Source organism: Panthera leo, chromosome C1, assembly GCF_018350215.1.
Source record: "Panthera leo isolate Ple1 chromosome C1, P.leo_Ple1_pat1.1, whole genome shotgun sequence".
NCBI classification, from domain to species: Eukaryota; Metazoa; Chordata; class Mammalia; order Carnivora; family Felidae; genus Panthera; species Panthera leo.
This window is the reverse complement of record NC_056686.1, coordinates 94468169-94486179: the sequence shown is the minus strand read 5'-3', so window position 1 is coordinate 94486179 and position 18011 is coordinate 94468169. Positions and strand designations below refer to the sequence as shown.

The 18011-nt window shown below is 40.3% G+C and overlaps 1 protein-coding gene across 1 annotated transcript in view; it reads left to right on the top strand.

Annotated features, from left to right (window-relative positions):
• DENND2D (DENN domain containing 2D) overlaps positions 1 to 18011 on the top strand; it is an 82098-nt gene that overhangs the window by 6420 nt on the left and 57667 nt on the right. The gene's annotated exons all lie outside the window — the stretch shown is intronic.

The window sequence follows — 18011 nt, the reverse complement described above, 5'->3', positions numbered from 1 at the left end:
TATGAAAATATGTCCGGTAGTCCTGTGAAGCCCGGTGAATACCAATTTATAATGCCCGGTGGCCATGCTAAAGAGAATAGCAGTGACAGCCAATCCAAAACAACAGATTTTCTCAATGTCAAACCCATCTATCTGTGAAGTAGACAGTAGTTCCCTTTCCCTCATGTGGCCTATCTCTTGATTTACTTAAAAAAATACTTTAATCGACAATTGCATTATGAGTAATTTATAAAGATTTGTGGTTTATGGTAGGAAAAGGTAAAAGACAGAGTTCATGACTTACCTAGCTGAGCACTCAGCAGAAGGGCCAGACCTAGAGTGAAAGAAAACACATGTGCTCTGTACCAATTGTTTATATCCTGTAGAATCTAATTCTGAGGCCTTGGGTGCCGTCGTATGTGCCATAGGTTGTTATAGCCCAGTGACACTCGTGGATTATGCCGAAGAGTAGGCTTTTCAGTGAAGGCACCAATAGATTGACACTTCCCTCCTCTTAGTCAAAAATGGCCACGGTGCTCTCTTCTTCCACCTTCCATGTCAGTAATAAATGTCACTGAATGCAGAGTTCAAAGTCTACTATCTATGGAAGATGTACTTACTGAAATTACCCAGAATGTACTGTACTCAATGAGTACACATCCATCCATGCTTCACCTCCCTGAACTGGGGAGTACAGCCTTCCACAGACAAGGCATCCTCTAAAGCAGTGAATTCAATATCTCCTGGAGCTTGGATTTTTTTTTTTAGAACCACCTTTTAGGAGCCCTTACAGTAGAAGAGAAGAACCATGAACTGTGAGGCAAGACTCCAGATGCCTCTCCCTGATTCCACCAGAGCACTTCGGGCATCACTGAACTACAGTTTTCATTTAGAAAAGGTTCTGAAACTATAAAAAGTTTGTAAATCACAGCTCTAGAACAACTAATAAACTACGGCTATAGCTTGGCTCTAAGCAATTTACTCACTTAACCCCTTTAAATGACTGAATTTCTAGCTGACATTTTTATGATACATTAGCAACTCAGTAGGATAGTAGGGGAGAAAAGAGAAGTAACCCTCAAAACAGCAGAACATAGATAACTTGCATAATTCTATCCCCGTTCCTACTAACTTTGATACCTGGAAAAGTTAGACCAAGGACGCAAGCATGTAAATAAAAATAATAGCAATTAAAACGAGGCGGTGCAGGAAGATGAATGGAGAACAAGAAACCATCGATAAGGGATGAGAAAGTCAGACAAAGCATTGGAAGAAAACAAGCCTTTCTTTTAGGAGCATGCCCATGGTATCAATGAGGGTAGAAATGTTACTAGAGTCAACTGAAATTAAGAGAATATGATTTGTGTATGTCAGGATTCTCTTGGAAATTTAAAATGATGGAAGAGCCTAGGGGCGTAATGCGAAGGCTATCGGATCCAGAGAGAAGAGGAAATCAGGTAAGAGTAAGTCTCTGTCTCTGACTGGAGACTCACCTGTGAGGAGAATAAGCTTTGCCATGGCTGTCATTGGTACTGGTCTGGCAGAAAGAGCCTGGATTTGCTTTTTATACCATCTGAGTCCCAGGTTATCACGAGGGATTCCAAGTGGAGAGCAATGAACTCAGATGTGTATATAGCTAATCAGTAAATCAACAGATCTCCGCTCCTACAGACACTACACCTTAGACCTGCAACCTACGCTCCCCCACAACCACCACTTTCTCTGCTCAGTAACAACAAAGCAATGCTATGACCCCTAATAAGGTGGTGGAGACCATCACAATGGAAACCACCAGCTTAATAGCTTTTATGGCAGTTCCCAGGGCTGATAAGCATCTGGTTAAACATTCTGATTACGTTTTTGTGTTGTGGACATTTAGTGCCTGGCATCAAAGCATGTCTTTATTGGAAAGTAAATAATAAAAACCCTTAGAAGTTATTAACTGTTTTAAAACCTTTTTTCCTCATGGAATTTTTCATGTATAATTTGTACAATCAGTACAAACTTTCCATCTTTAGGTGCTACTTTCTGAACATTTTACCCACACCTGTTCTTAGGAATGACTTTGTCATGACTATATGATAATTTTATCTAAGAAGGTATGGTTTCCAAAATGTCCCCTCTGAAGGTCAATAAGAACTCATTAGTGTTCCATAGTTCCAAATTACATCCAGAAGATGTTAAAAAAAATATTTTGTGTTGCCGATGGGTAGAGAAGACGGTGATGATATTGAAAGGAATCTCTTTTAATAGAAATATTAACAATTTGACTATGTCTAGAATTTTATGTTTGGAATTAATTCCAATCAACGTTTCTAAACATTATCCACTACCATTTATGACAGGATGGTCATAACTTTCCATTTTAGCCAAAATGGTCTATTTGTTGTCCCCAAACATGTCTTGTGTGCCTTTGCTTATACTGTCTCTCCACTCTTTGCCACAATGTCTTCTCCTTCTTCTTACTGCCTGCCCACTCTTCCAATTCTTGAAAGCCTAGCTCAGACCCTCTCTTTGAAGCTCAGTGATCTTGTCTTCCTCTGAAATATCTTAGGTACTCTAGTACATATTGTCTGTACCATGTATATGCTACTGTCTTGTACAATACCTGGAATGTAGTTGGTGGGTGTATGGGTGCCCATCATGGGATATCAACACCTTAGCCCACTTACTGTGAATGCAGACTGGCTTCTCTATCACATTTAGAAACAAAATTGTACGTATTCACCCAACGATAATTCGGTCCTGAGCGCTTAGTTTCTACTCGCAGGACCAGAGAAGGTCGAGTAGAAATGCTGCCGTGGGGGTGTTGGTTGTGAAAATAATAATATCAACAAACACTATGTGCCAGAGATTGTTCTGCATGTTTATATCACTAAGAACTTATTTTTGCAAGCGACTAAAACCAACTCTAACAAGCACAGATTGGTATATTGGAAAAATATGAAGAAGCTCACAGAATCAAAGATAAGAATGTAGGGCTGCCTCAGAGAAGACAGAAATCAAGCCTTTCTTGGGGGAGTGGAGTGGGAGGAGGCCTTAGAATAAACCCTAATTTTATTTTTTATCTATGCATCATTCCACACAAGACCCAAAGTCCCGGGAGAAATAGTCTGTGTAGCTTTGAGCTTGTATCTGGCCCTCGATTAGGGAAAATACAGGGCACTTGGATTTAAATTTCCATCAGGAATGATCACAAAATGGAATTGTAAAAGAGTGGGGACAGTGAATACTGAGTGACTGAAAAATAATGAATGTTCATCAGAAGGTTCTACTTCATTATTTCATTTAGCCCATAAAAATGATTATTACTGTCACCCCGATTTTGTAGATAAGAAAATTGATCCAACAAATCGTAAGCACCAGATCCAACATTCAGTGCCAAGGTAGTTGCCTCCAGAATGGAAATCTCCTAGTATTTCCACTGCACTGCCTCCTTATATTAAGTAGGCTAGTTGGTGGTCCAAGTTGAACTGGGAAAGGCATTCCCCCAAGGCACCCAGGAGAATATGGTTGGGATAAAGAGCCAGAATTGTGTCAAATCAAGGTTAAGTTAAGGATTTGCAAAAATAGCAAAGCCAGTAGTTTCGGGGTTATCTTGTTTGGCACTATCAGATCTGCTGCTGTTCAGATTTAGTGAGATATTTTCTACTGAATTGGGTGCCTCTTGTCCTACATTCGTGACCTGCAGATAAAACACCCCTTCTTAATATCTCCTTAGGAGCTCCAGGTGAGTCCTTATCAAGCTTGCACCCCATCTGAGCACTTGAGTGTTGGCAAGAATTATAAGATTTAGAGAATAATAAAGGTTTGAAAGGGCTGCATTGTGTATCCTTCCATGTTATTTAATGTTTTTCAATAAGCATTATTTTTAGACTCTCAAATTGTACCATACACACGAGTTTAGATGTGCATTTAAAGAAAAATATTAAAATGAAGACCCTTGTTCCACTACCCAGCTTAAAAGTGATAATATTATCTTTGAGTGTTACTCTGTATGTCCTTATATAACACTGTACTCAGTGTTTGTCATTCCCCTGAAGCGAGCGACTCTCCTGAATTTTGTGGTAACCATTTCCTTGCTTTATTTATAATTTCACCAAATATACCTATATCCCTAAATAATATATTCAATAGTTTTATAATTTTTATCATATTAGTAATATCCTCATTAGTTTTAATATGTTCATTAGTTTTGACTCTGTTTAAGTGAAATAATGCCAAGTGTATTCTTCTATTTCTTGCTTTTTTAGCTTAGCATTAAGTTTTCGAAATACATCCACATTGTTACAAGTAGCAGCTGTTTTCTTATTTTTGTAGCTGTATGGTATTCTATTATGGTGTTCTATTAAATGAATATGCCTCGATTCACTTATCCTTTCTGTATAGAGCAACATGTGGGTTGTTTCCAGCTTTTCCCTCTCTATGCTGTTACAGGCATCTCTTAACATGTCTCTTGGTGAATATTTGCAAATTTCTCCAGTGTTTATATTAAATTTTTTTTAATGTTTTATTTATTTTTGAGACAGGGAGAGACAGAGCATGAACAGGGGAGGGTCAGAGAGAGGGAGACATAGAATCTGAAACAGGCTCCAGGCTCTGAGCTGTCAGCACAGAGCCTGATGCGGGGCTCGAACTCACGGACCGCGAGATCATGACCTGAGCCGAAGTCGGCCGCCCAACCGACTGAGCCATCCAGGCGCCCCTCCAGTGTTTATATTAAATAAGATGGCCGCGTGAAACAGAACATGCATCTTAAAACTTGCTATTTAGCTAGACATCTTTTCTGAAGTATTTGTATCAGTTTGCACTACCAACAGCAATGTAGGAGAATTCCCATTACTCCACGTCTTTGCCAAAACTTGGTATCATCAGATTTTAAAATTTGTGTCGTGGTAGATAGTTTTTGTTTTTATCTCTCAAGTGACTAATAGGGTTGAGCATTTTTAAACATTTTAAACATTTATTATCCACTTGTGTTCCTTTTCTGTGAAATGTCCGCTCATGTCTTTTGCCCATTTTTCTTTTTTTTTTTTTAATTTTTAAAATTAATTTGAGAGAGACAGAAGGAGACAGAGTGAAAGTGGGGGAGGGACAGAGAGAGAGGGAGACACAGAATCTGAAGCAGGCTCCAGGCTCTGAGCTGTCAGCACAGAGCCTGATGCTGGGCTCAAACTCACAAACCGTGAGATCATGATCTGAACCGAAGTCAGTCGCTCAACCGACTGAGCCACCCAGTCTCCCCAATGTTTATTTATTTTTAAAAGAGAGAGACAGGGTGTGAGCAGGGGAGGGGCAGAGAGAGAGGGAGACACAGAATCTGAAGCAGGCTCCAGGCTCTGAGCTGTCAGCACAGAGCCCGATGCGGGGCTTGAACTCATGAACTTCGAGATAATGACCTGAGCTGAAGTCGGATCCTTAACCAACTGAGCCACCCAGGAGCTCCTCTTTTGCCCACTTTTCTGTTGGGTTGCCCACTAATTTATTAATTCTTTATAGGAGTGCTTTATATATTTAGAATTGTAATTATTTCTTCTCCCATCAGGGTCTTGTCTTTTCACTTTCTTCATGATGTCTTATGATTTTAAAAAGTTCTTAATTGTAATGTAGTCAAATATATACAACTTTTCCTTTATGGCTTACTTTTGTGTGTACGTGTACCTTATTAGAAAACAAAAAATCCCTCCCCACCCTGAGAATATAAATATTCTTTTTTATTTTCTTCTAAACTTCTAAATGTTGCCTTTAAATTTAAGTCCTTAATTCATCAAATTTGTTTTTGTGCATAGTGTATGGACTAATTTTATTTTGTTCTGTATGGGTAACTAGTTGTACCAGCATCGTTTATGTATAACCCATCTTTCTTACACTTATCTGAAATACCACTTCTATCATAACTCAAACCTGTCACATGTAATGTTATCTAGTCACATCTCACCCTACCACCCCCACCTCCTTTTACACACTCTGCTCTTATATCATCAGGAATGTCTTAGTCATCATGGCGCTTTATGTTCCCATTTCAATTTTATAATTCACTTGTCAACTTTCATGAGAAACATCATTGGAATTTTGATTAGAATTACATGGGATGACACTGGGGAAAATTGAGATCTTTGTGGTACTGTCTTTCTATCCATGAATATGGGTTGTCTCTCAAACTATTTACACCTTTTGGGGTGCCTGGGTGGCTCAGTGGGTTAAGCATTTAACTCTTGATTTTAGCTCAGGTCATGATCTCACAGTTCGAGGATCGACGCCCACATCAGGCTCTGTGCTGACAGTGCGGAGCCTGCTTGGGATTCTCTCTTCCCCTCCCTCTCTGCCCCTTCCCTGCTCATGCACACACACTCTCTCAAAATAAATAAATAAATATTTAAAAATGTTTACATCTTTTAAAATGTCTGTTAAAAAGTAATACAGTTTTCTCCATAGTGGTTTTTCACATCATTTGAAAAAGGTATATTCCAAGGTACTAAATATATTCTGTCTCTGTTATAAATGGTATTATTTAAATGGCATTTTCTGTTTATTGCTTGTGTATATAAATGCAATTAAGTTTTATATACACATTTGAGTCCAGCAACATTATGAGGAATGCTTATTAGTTTACATAATTCTCTATGCTTTTGTTTTGTTTCCTATGTAGTGAGTCATATCATCTGAGAACAATGGCAGTTTTATTTTTTCATTTCTAACATGCATAGCTAAAGAGCTACCACATAAAAAAGCAATGAGAGACTGGCCCATGCGGTCAGTCTAAGTACGAGTGCCAATTTATTCACATACAAAGAGGGACACCACTGGCACAATGATACAGCCACACCTGCCTGGCATAGTGGTTCCCCGTGGAACAGAACAGAGTACCAAAGTGGACTCTAGAATCATAGATTTGGTTTCCAACCCTGGTTCTCCTTCTTCCTAGGTGTGTACATTAGACAAGTTATTCCACCTGTTGGCCTCGGTTTCCTCACTCCTAACCTCTGGATAATAATAGTTCTTACAGGGTCATTGTGAGGATTAAATGAGATCACCTATGTAACTCACCTTGCACTGTACTTAGCACATCTTAGGTATTTAATACATTTTAGCCATTATTATTCTTCCCAAACTGAGGATCTGAAATCCTTGGATAGACAAGGAGCAATTATGGTTGCTGGTGGAGTTGGCACACTAGACTTTGTGTACGGATTAATGACATGTTTCAAATATGAATTTGTTAGTTTTCTAATATAGATTTTTAAATAAAATACCAAGTCGTGAGAAAATTCTACTTGCTTTTTGCTGTATTTCCTCAGCTGGCAGAGGAAGAAAACTACTAATCCTCCACTACTATCCTCTGTGTGTTTGTAGAGGGGAGTATATAAGTTAATTTTTTTTAATTTTAGAAATGGTCCTACTTGAAAAAGGCTACCATTTGAATCTGGCAGGGAGGAAACAAAAGTGTTTCAGAAGTGGTGAATTTCCTGCTCTGGAGATGTTCAAGTATAGGCTGGAAGAGATCTAAGGTCACCTAGTAAAAGACTTTGATGGTCATAGACAGTAGATTTGCTGACTGTTAAGAGCCTCTTCTAACCCATTTGATTCTTACTATTCCTCCGAGAGGGAGGCAAGCTAGACTTTATTGTTCCTATATACAGACGAGGAAATGGAGAGTGAGAATTTGATGAAATTAAACAGTCAGATGTGTAGCCTGAACTGAGGCTCAGAGTTGCTGACTCCTAGTCAAGTATTTATCTTTCTTCTTGATGAATTTTATTTCTACTAATGCAGCCTAAGACTGTATTATCTTTTGCAACAACTTCATTGTGTGGTTGTTTCATATGGAGTTTCTTACACAAAACGGACACAAATCTCACTCACTGTGTGCTTGGGAAATAGATTTTTTTGTAACCCTATGCATATTTTCATTATATACATCATTGTGTTTTGTGTCACTTGTTTATAGTCTACATCTCCTACTAGTAGGTAAGCTCCTTGGAGGCAGGTACTATTTTTTATGCATCTCCATATCTCTATGATTTAGATAGTTCTTGGAATTTCAAAGATGAGACTACAAGTGATGTTGAGGAGGGTTATGACGCCTACCCCATAGAAAGGTGACTTCTTTGTATCCAGAACAAATAATGGACACAGAGTCCCAGAAGGGAATAGTGGAAAGCTAAATGGTTGGGTGAACTTTCTGCAGGGTGCGGGTGCCATTTTGTTGAGATCGGCTAAGGAAGATACTCATTCATAAGGAGGAAGATCCCCTCATGGGTACAGTATACCAGCCAGAAAGTGTCATGGATAGCCAGGGTCAACCAGTCATTGATTGTTCTCCTTACTGATAAACATAAGCATTCTATGGAGCTGAACAAGGCCATCATTGGGAGATGCACTACAAAGGCCAAACTATAACTGAGTAATGACTACAACATTGGTCCCAAGTCAGCTCTATTGACCACGGAGCCAGTAACATCCCAGAGGGAAAGAAATCTCCTGCATGGCCTACTAGGCCTAGTACCTACAGTCCTTCACTGACAGGGGCTTACATTGGCAGATACTGGGTGGGATAACTGGGTGGGATAACTCAATAAAATATTTTAAAAGGATAGTGACATTAGGAGATACCAGAATGGCTCCTGGCTCCTCCCAGTTGCACCTACTTCTGGACTATAGATTCAATGAGAGAAAGACAAATGCCATATGATTTCACTCATATGTGGAATTTAAGAAAGAAAACAAATGAACATGGAGGGGGAGGAGAAAAACCAAGAATCAGACTCTTAACTATAGAGAACAAGCTGATGGTTACCAGGGGGAATGTGTGTGTATGTGTGTGTGTGGGTGGGGAAGGGGGGGTTTAAATAGGTGATGGGGCTTAAGGAGTGCACTTGTGATAAGCACAGGGTGTTACATGTAAGTGTTGAATCACTAAATTCTACACCTGAAACTAATATTACACTCTATGTTAACTAACTGGAATTTAAATTAAAAACTTGGAAAAAAAATAGATTCAGTAGCATGAAGAGTAACAAAAAGAGTCCACCATCTGTGAGAGTTGCATTTAAGAACTTGGGGCAACCTGATTGATAATTCTCCTAGGAGGATCTAATGCAAGAGAGTGGGAATGCATCACCACCCCACATCCTATGATTTCAGAGGTTTCCTTCCTACCTAGCAAGGGATTTTTTTTTTCTACCTCCATAAATATCAATGGCATTTTTCTCATACCTGGGACCATCACCTAGGTGGGAATCTTGCACCAACACTTTCCCATTTCCGTGGTCATGCAATAGTTGGAGCCCTTCATTTGCACCAGCACCAGGGTAAGAATGGCTTCTCAGTGCCCACATGGCAGAGTATTGGACCCTGAGCAAGGGAAAGGTCATAGGCCAAGCTGCAATTGGGTAAACCATCAACAGCCAGGTAAAGATAGCAGAGACCCAGGCTATTCTCCACCTGTCCCTTAGTGCAGCAGTCCTGATTTCACAGTTGCTAAGACAGGTTTGGGGGAACAGAAAGAAATAGCTGTGGGAAGGGATATCTGGATTGGGTCCCCAAATCACAGTTGTTCAGCACCAGAAAACTTCCTGTCCTCAGACTCCTAGGTTCCTAACAGATGGCTGAGAACAGATGGACTGTTGCTGGGAATGGCTCTATTTAGGATATTTATAGCATTGGGAGAGCAATCCAGTTAGCATACCAGTTGGAGTGAACTCTAGGCTTAAGCAATTTGTCTTTGTGTTGACGTATCTGCATTCTCTCACTCTCATCCTCTGTGGGTAATAAGAAACATGAAATAGCCATCAGATTAGGTTTGGACATTGTCTTAGTTTGCTCGGGCTGCCATAACAAAATACCATAGATTGGATAACTTAAACAACAGAAATTTATTTTCTCATAGTTCTGGTGGTTGGAAAATCTAAGATCAAAGTTGTGTCAGGATTCAGTTCCTTGTGAGAGCTCTCTTCCTGGCTTACAGACAGTCACCTTCTGGCTGTATTGTCACAGGAAAGAGAGAGATAGAGACAGAGGCAGAGGCAGATCTAGTGTCTAGGGCACAGTTCCCTTGGATCACAGCTCCATCCTTGTAACCTCATTTAACTTTAATTACTTCCTTAAAGGCATTCTATCTCCAATACGATATCTCCAATGAATAATCCTCTCATGACCGTCTTATTCTCAGGTAACCCACAACAATCTAGCAGACTATAAATCTAGGTCTGAGAGAGAAAGAGAGATCCTGGGCCTTAGATGTTGGGGTTTTTTACCTTCTTAATTACTGAAGAACCAAACTCCTCCTGGTGAGATTAGAACATAGGCTCTAACAGCAGAACCTTGGCTTTCAGCTCCACCCACTGTCTCAGTATCCAACGATTGGGACAACACTTGGCTTTCCCTGGTGTGATCTTAACCCTTGTGATTACAGCACTATTACTGGGTGGAAACTGGCTGAAGTCCTGATTCACATGTCAGCTCTCTGCCAGGATTAAACCCTAGGCCATAGGCTATAGTTGGTGTCCAGAGGCATAAGGCCAACTTCTTCTCCAGGAGGCCAGCCTTCAGGGCATCGGTGAAGTTAATCATCACTCTTCAGCTGTCTTCCAAGAAAAACTTACAAAGAACCATCATAACTGAGACATATCTTGATTAAATTGTTGAATTCTTCAGGCACCACAAAGAAAAATGTATCAAATAACTTAAACTGTATGGGTTGATGAAGCGGTAGGAGGTACCCACGGACCCCAAACACCCCCACAACAATATTCAAGGCCAGAGCACAATGGAGCAATGCCTACTATCTAAGGCTAAGTTTACCTGGAAGTAGTTCATGTGAGAGTAATTTATTTTGGTAGTGGAATCCAGGAAGCATGAATAAAAGATGGAAGAATGAAACAGGGGAAAGGGGAAAGACGAATACAAAAATATATTATTAAGTAGACCATTGTTAGGGGCAACTAGCCCCAGTCCCAGTCCCAGTCCCTTAGGACTGTCTTAGAAGTCTTATGAAATGTGTTTCTAGACCATCCAGAAAGGGAAAGTGGCAAGACCATGATCCCCTGACCCCCCAGGGATGATATTAATTCCTCTGCATGTGCAAGTTGTCTGTGCTCTGGTGGAAGCCTATGTCTGAGAAGCCCCAGGTGGGAAGCCCGAAGTGCATGGCACACACAGGCGTGAAGCGAGGTACTACGACTCCATGAAGGTGATTGAAACTTATTCAGAGCTGGTTGCTGCAACCGTGACTGAAGGTAAAAGGGTAAAGCAGAGAGAATTTGAAATGGTGCTGAGAGGTTTTGTCTACATCTACAGAGTTCTGAAGAAAAGAAAGTATCGGCCTGTCCTGTCATACTCTGCCAAGGAATTTTGCAAGTATGAAAAGAACAGGCAGGCGTTCTCACATGTGAAGGGACCCAAGGACTGTAGCAGCCATGGTGCTACTTACAAAAAGAGCTCAGCTGCAAAGTCAGTCAAGAAGAACAACGATGACAAAAAGTACAAGAAAAGCCACAGGAACAGAACTAGCTCAATATGCAACGCCAGAAAAATTAAAAAAAAAAAAAAAAAGAACTAATACAAAATTTTGAGGAAAAGAGTGAGCCCAGAGTTTTATGTCTAACAAGCTATTGATCAAATATAAAGCCAACGGTCAGGCATTTTCACAGCTGCGGGAAAATGGAAGACTACAGCTTCAGGCCTTTCATGGCAAAGAAAAATGAAACAAAGGAGGAAATGAATTAGAGAATCCGGTATTAGAGAAGCTGTAGTAAAAGTACTGGTCATGAGCATTTCATTCATTTAAACCTAAGAGTTTAGTTCTATTATAAAAGGAAGTGATATTAAAACTATTGCATAGGGGCGCCTGGGTGGCTCAGTCAGTTAAGCGTCCGACTTCAGCTCAGGTCACGATCTCACGGTCCGTGAGTTCGAGCCCTGCATCGGGCTCTGGGCTGATGGCTCAGAGCCTGGAGCCTGCTTCCGATTCTCTGTCTCCCTCTCTCTCTGCCCCTCCGCCGTTCATGCTCTGTCTCTCTCTGTCTCAAAAGTAAATAAACGTTAAAAAAAAAAAAATTAAAAAAAAAAAACTATTGCATAAATGAAAATAACATAAAATCTGGAGGTGATAAGTATCGGAAGAGTGTTAGATGGTTAGTTTTCACACTCTAACATTGAAGCAGGAGCTTAAACACGTAAGTCCAGCTCCTAGTTTCCATTCTCTTTTCATTCTTAACCCATTTCTTTGCTTTCTTTTGAGGCACATCAGATCGGTTTGTGTATTCTGTCTTCAGTTGTTTTCCTTCCATTCTTTCTTGAACCGACTCCACTCAGGCTTTTGCCACTAAGCGGGGTATCACCTCTGTTCTTCGTGATGACCCACATGTTGTTGAATCTAGTGGTCAACTCACGGACTGCATTTTACTTGACCTACTGGCAGTATTGGACACAGTTGTTCACTTTCTTCTCTTTCCAGACACTTGACTCTCTTGGTGTTCTCCCTTGTGCATCCATCCTTCTTGCATCTTCATTACTCTTTGCTACTTTTTTCTGATGCCTCTGGATATTGGAATGCCCAGAGCTCAGTCCTAGGACTCCTTGCTTTCCCTTTCCATACTCACTCTTTTAAAGATTTCATCCAGTCTATTGACTTTTGTTTTATTTTTAAAAATGTTTATTCATTTTTTAGAGAGAGACAGAGCATGAGTGGGGGAGGGGCAGAGAAAGGGGGAGACACAGAATCCGAAGCAGGCTCCAGACTCTGAGCTGTCAGCACAGAGACCGACACGGGGCTAGAACTCACGGACCACGAGATCATGACCTGAGCGGAAGTTGGACACTTAACTGACTGAGCCATCCAGGGGCCCCTAGTCTATTGACTTTAAATACCAACTACATTCCAACCTCCCAGACATTCATGTCCAACTGCCTTCTTAACATATCCACTTAGAAAACTAGTAGGAATCTTAATTCAACATGTCCAAAACTGAATTCATGACGTACTCTGAGAGCCCACTCTACCTTCAGCCTTCCTCATTTCAGTCAATGGCAACTCCATATTTGCAGTTCCTTGGGCCAGTATGCTGGAATTATCCTTGAATCCTCTTCTACCCTAGCCATATTCTGCATACAATCCATAAAGAAATCTGTTTATCTAAAGAAAAAAAAAGCTTTATTTATTTTTTTGAGACAGAGAGAGAGAGGGCACAAGTTTCTCTGCAAGGAGCAGAGAAAGAGGGGAAGGGAATCCCATGAGGGGCAGAAGGAAAGAGAGGGAGAGGGAGAGAGAGAGAAGTGGGTCTCACTCGAAGCGAGGCTCTTGTTCACCCAAAGTGGAGCTTGAGCTCACCCCATGCGGGACTCAAACTCACAAACCGTGAGATCATGACCTGAGCTGAAGTCAGATGCCTAACTGACTGAGCCACCCAGCACCACCCTCCCCTAAAAAGCTTTAAAACGCAGCCTAAATTCAATTGCTTCTGACCACTGCCTCCTGCTGCTACCCTACGTTGAGCCATCATTTCTCTCCTAGATTACCGCAACAGCCTCCAAACTACATTCTCAGCAAAGCAGCCAAATTATTTTAAAATAGAAGTCACATTTGTCTACTTAAAAGCCTTCAAAGTTTCCTGATTGCTTCAGAGTAAAGGCAGAAGTCTTTATAATGCTCTCTAAAGCCTTAAGCCAGGGTCAACAAGCTACTGTCTGAGAGCCAAATGTGACCAACCTATTGCTTATTTTCTTGTAACGTAGCCTGGGAGCTAAGAGTGAGTTTTACATTTTTAACTGTGTAGAAAAAAAATAAAAAGAACATTTAGTGACACATGAAAATTATACAAGATTCCAACTTCAGTGTCCATAAATAACATTTTATTGGAACAGAGCCATGCATATTCATTTATGCATGGTCTCTGGCTGCTTTCACCACTATTACGACAGCAGGGTTGAATAGTTGCAGTGAGACCATATGGCCCGCAAAGCCTAAAATATTTACTAACTGGCCCTTTACAGAAAAAGGTGGCCAACCACTGCTTTAAACAATCTGCTCTCTCTTGACCACATCTATAACTTCCCCTACGACTCCTCTCCCTTTGCTCCCTTTTCTCCAACCAGACCGGTCTCCTTGCTGTTGTTCCTTTGCTACATCAGGAATTTTTTCTTAGGGCCTTTGTACTGATCTTTCTCTCCACAATACTGTCCCCCAGATAGCCACAAGGCTAACATTTTTGCTCTCTTATATATTTGCTCTGGTAATTTGTGAGCCCCGTGTAAAATGAAAACACGCAACTCCAGGTTCAAAAATGATTAAGGATCCAAGTGACGTTAACAACAGAGCATTAAAGCAAGCACAGTGGTCACGTGCCTAAGAAACTGGCTGGCCGTCCTATTTCAAACAGCAACCCCTCCCCGAGGAGCCTCCAGGCCCTCTCCTCTCCTCTGCACTTTTTATAACACTTTTCATCATCCAACGTACTACATGGTTTATGTATTTATTATATTTATTATTTAATATCTGTCTCCTCAGCTAAAATGTAAGCTCCATATGAACAGGGATCTTTCTTTCTTTCCTTTACTGCTGCATTTCAAATACATAGTATTGTACCTGGAATATAGTAGGTGCTCAGAAAGTAAGTGTAATAAATTTTATTGAAAAAAGTGTATGAGGGGCGCCTGGGTGGCGCAGTCGGTTAAGCGTCCGACTTCAGCCAGGTCACGATCTCGCGGTCCGTGAGTTCGAGCCCCGCGTCAGGCTCTGGGCTGATGGCTCGGAGCCTGGAGCCTGTTTCCGATTCTGTGTCTCCCTCTCTCTCTGCCCCTCCCCCGTTCATGCTCTGTCTCTCTCTGTCCCAAAAATAAATAAAAAATGTTGGAAAAAAAAAAAAAAAAAAAAAAAAAAAAAAAAAAAGTGTATGAAATCCAGCAATTACCATGGTTTTATTTTATTTTATTTTATTTTATTTTATTTTATTTTATTCTTATTTTAAACTCAAATAAAACAAAATATACTTATTTATTAAAAAGAGCATTTCTGGGGCACCTGAATGGCTCTGTGAGTTAAGCTCTGACTCTTGATTTCAGCTCAGGTCATGATCTTGCAGTTTATGAGTTCGAGTTGCATGTTGGGCTCTGTGCTGACAGTGTGGAGTCTGCTTGAGATTCTCTCTCTCTCTCTCTCTCTCTCTCCCTCTCTCCCTTTCTCTCTGCCCCTCGCCTTCTCTCTCTCAAATAAATAAACTTTTTTTAAAAAAAAAGAGCATTTCTACTTGTGATTTACAAAATTTTTTCTGTCTGGCCAATTCTTCTTTCATTTGTACAAATATTGGCTAATAGGTACATAATATTAATAAGTACTCAGAAATATAGTTGATGGAATTAGCCCTCTAGGAAACTGCTGTTTGTATTTTGTAACTGTGTAGTATGTTCAGCTCCTAAGTTATGTACATGTATTATTTTGACAAAAACTAAAATTTAGATTTTAAAAAAGATAAAGGCTAAGAATTGAAAAAAAGTAGTATGAGTCCTCAGATTGAAAGTGACCATTTAGTATCAGGCAGAAGGGGAAAAAAATAAAACCACACCTAAACATAAAAGTAAAAATAAACGAAAATAGTGGAATTGCAGAACTTCAACGAAGAGAAGTGATAAAGGTTTGGTAAGAAGGGGAAAAAAGTAACATTGATAAAATTGACATAAACTTCAATGAATCCTTTTTTTACTTTCAAAACCCCTCACATAAAGCTCTTCAGAGCGGGTAGAACATTTTGCATTATTAGAGATGCAGTTTTGGTGGTAAACATGGGCAGAATTAGAAAAGAAGCCTTCACCTATGATTCTGTCCTGTTGATTTTATTCCAGGCTGCTATGCTTATTTGTGCAAAATTTTGGGTGCTGAGGGATCTCTGTCTTGCCAGGCCTGCATCCTCCCAGCATTATCTAGACAGAATTTTCTTGAATTCTGCTAGAATAAGAAAGTTGTGCAGTTTATCTGTAATATGCCTACTTACTCCAATCCTTTTATTTCTGTAGTTGGTGTTTGTCATTTGTGATCATCCAACATCTTTGCACACTGTACCTACTGCTGTTTGATCATTTCTTCCTTACGAATCCCACTTTCCCAACTAGAAGTCAGAAACTCATGTTTCCTGTCTCACTCACAGCTAGTGATCAAGCCTGTGACCTAGAATCTGGCAATCAGTGTGAGTCCTGGATTTCAAAGTAAGCAGCGTAAGAGGTGGCCATATATGTGAGAGAATCCACCTTCTAGGAAGTGCCATGGTGGACGTGACTTGTTCTTCCAAGGCAGCAATGCTAAGCTGCTGCCACCCAGTCCTGAGTGTCATTAGCTGTAGACAGTTGGACACTGTGCTATCTCAACTAGAGCCACCCCCACAGTAGACAAGCATTGTCTCCATCTCTCTCACTTTTCCAGAGATTCTGTGGGTCAAAACATATATTCTAATAAGTTCCATTACTGCTTGGATTAGCCAGAGTATAGTTTATTACTAAAAACTGAGAACTCTGGCCATGAATAAAAAGCCTTCAATTAACATTGCACTCAATGGTGAAAAGCTGAAAGCTTTCCCTGCAAAATCAGGAATAAGGCAAGTGTTCCCTCTTTTGCTCCTTCTGTTCAGCATAGTACTGGAAGTCCTAGCCAGGGACATTAGGCAAGACGAAGAAGTAAGGTTTTTCACAGCAACAAAACAATAAGCAAAATGAAAAGGCAGCCTATGGAATGGGAAAAAATATTGGCAAACCATAAGTTGGATAAAGGGTTAATATCCAAAATATGTAAAGAACTCATACAACTCAATAACAACAACAACCCCCCCCCCAAGCAGTCCAATTTAAAAATACACAAGAATGTTCAAAGAATCCATCTAAAGGGCCAAAAGGTGCATGAAGAGATGCTCAACATCACTAATCATCAGGGAGAGCCAAATCAAAACCATGATGAGATATCACCTCACACCTGTTAGAATGGCTGTCACCAAGAAGACAAAACACAATGTGTCGGTGAGGATGTGAAGAAATGGAAACCCTCGTGCACTGTTGGCGCGAATGTAAATTGGTTCAGCCACAATAGAAAAAAGTATAGAAGTTTCTCAAAAAATTGAAACTAGAACCACCAGCAATCTCACTTCTGGGTCAAAGGAAATGAAAACATGATACTGAAAGATATCTATACTCGTACCTCATTGCAGCGTTATTCACAATAACCAGGATAACGGAGACAACTTGTGTCCACCAACAGATGTACACAATATACACAAATACACACATACACACACACACAATGGAACACTATTCAGCCATGAGAAAGAAGGAAATCCTGCCATTTGTGACAACATGGCTGGATCTTGAGGATATGATGCTAAATGAAATAAGTTAGTCATAAAAAGACAAATACTGCATGATTTCACTTACATGAGGTACCTAAAGTAGTCAAACTCTGTGACACAGAAATCGGGATAGTGGTTGCCAGGGGCTGGGGGTGAGGGAAAAGGGACGGTTGCTGTTCATTGGGTATAGACCCAGTTTTTCAAGGTGAAAGTTTTGGAAATCTGTTGCACAATAATGTGATTAAGTTGGGGCGCCTGGGTGGCTCAGTCGGTTAAGCGTCCGACTTCAGCTCAGGTCACGATCTCGCGGTCTGTGAGTTCGAGCCCCGCATCGGGCTCTGTGCTGACTACTCAGAGCCTGGAGCCCGTTTCAGATTCTGTGTCTCCCCCTCTCTCTGACCCTCCCCCGTTCATGCTCTGTCTCTCTCTGTCTCAAAAATAAATAAATGTTAAAAAAAAAATTAAAAAAAATAATGTGATTAAGTTAACCCTACTGAACTGTACATTTATGGTTAAGATGGTAAATTTTACGCTATGCTCTTTAAAAAAAAAACAAAAAATTTTAAGAACCCCAATTAATACAGCCTCCAGTTTTTAAGTTATTTAAACTCATATTTTAACTTTGCTTTGGATAATAAAGCTTTTTTTGTTTGTGTTGAGTTCAAGAAAGCCTTCTAAACAAGGTCTCTGAACAGCAGGCAGACCAAA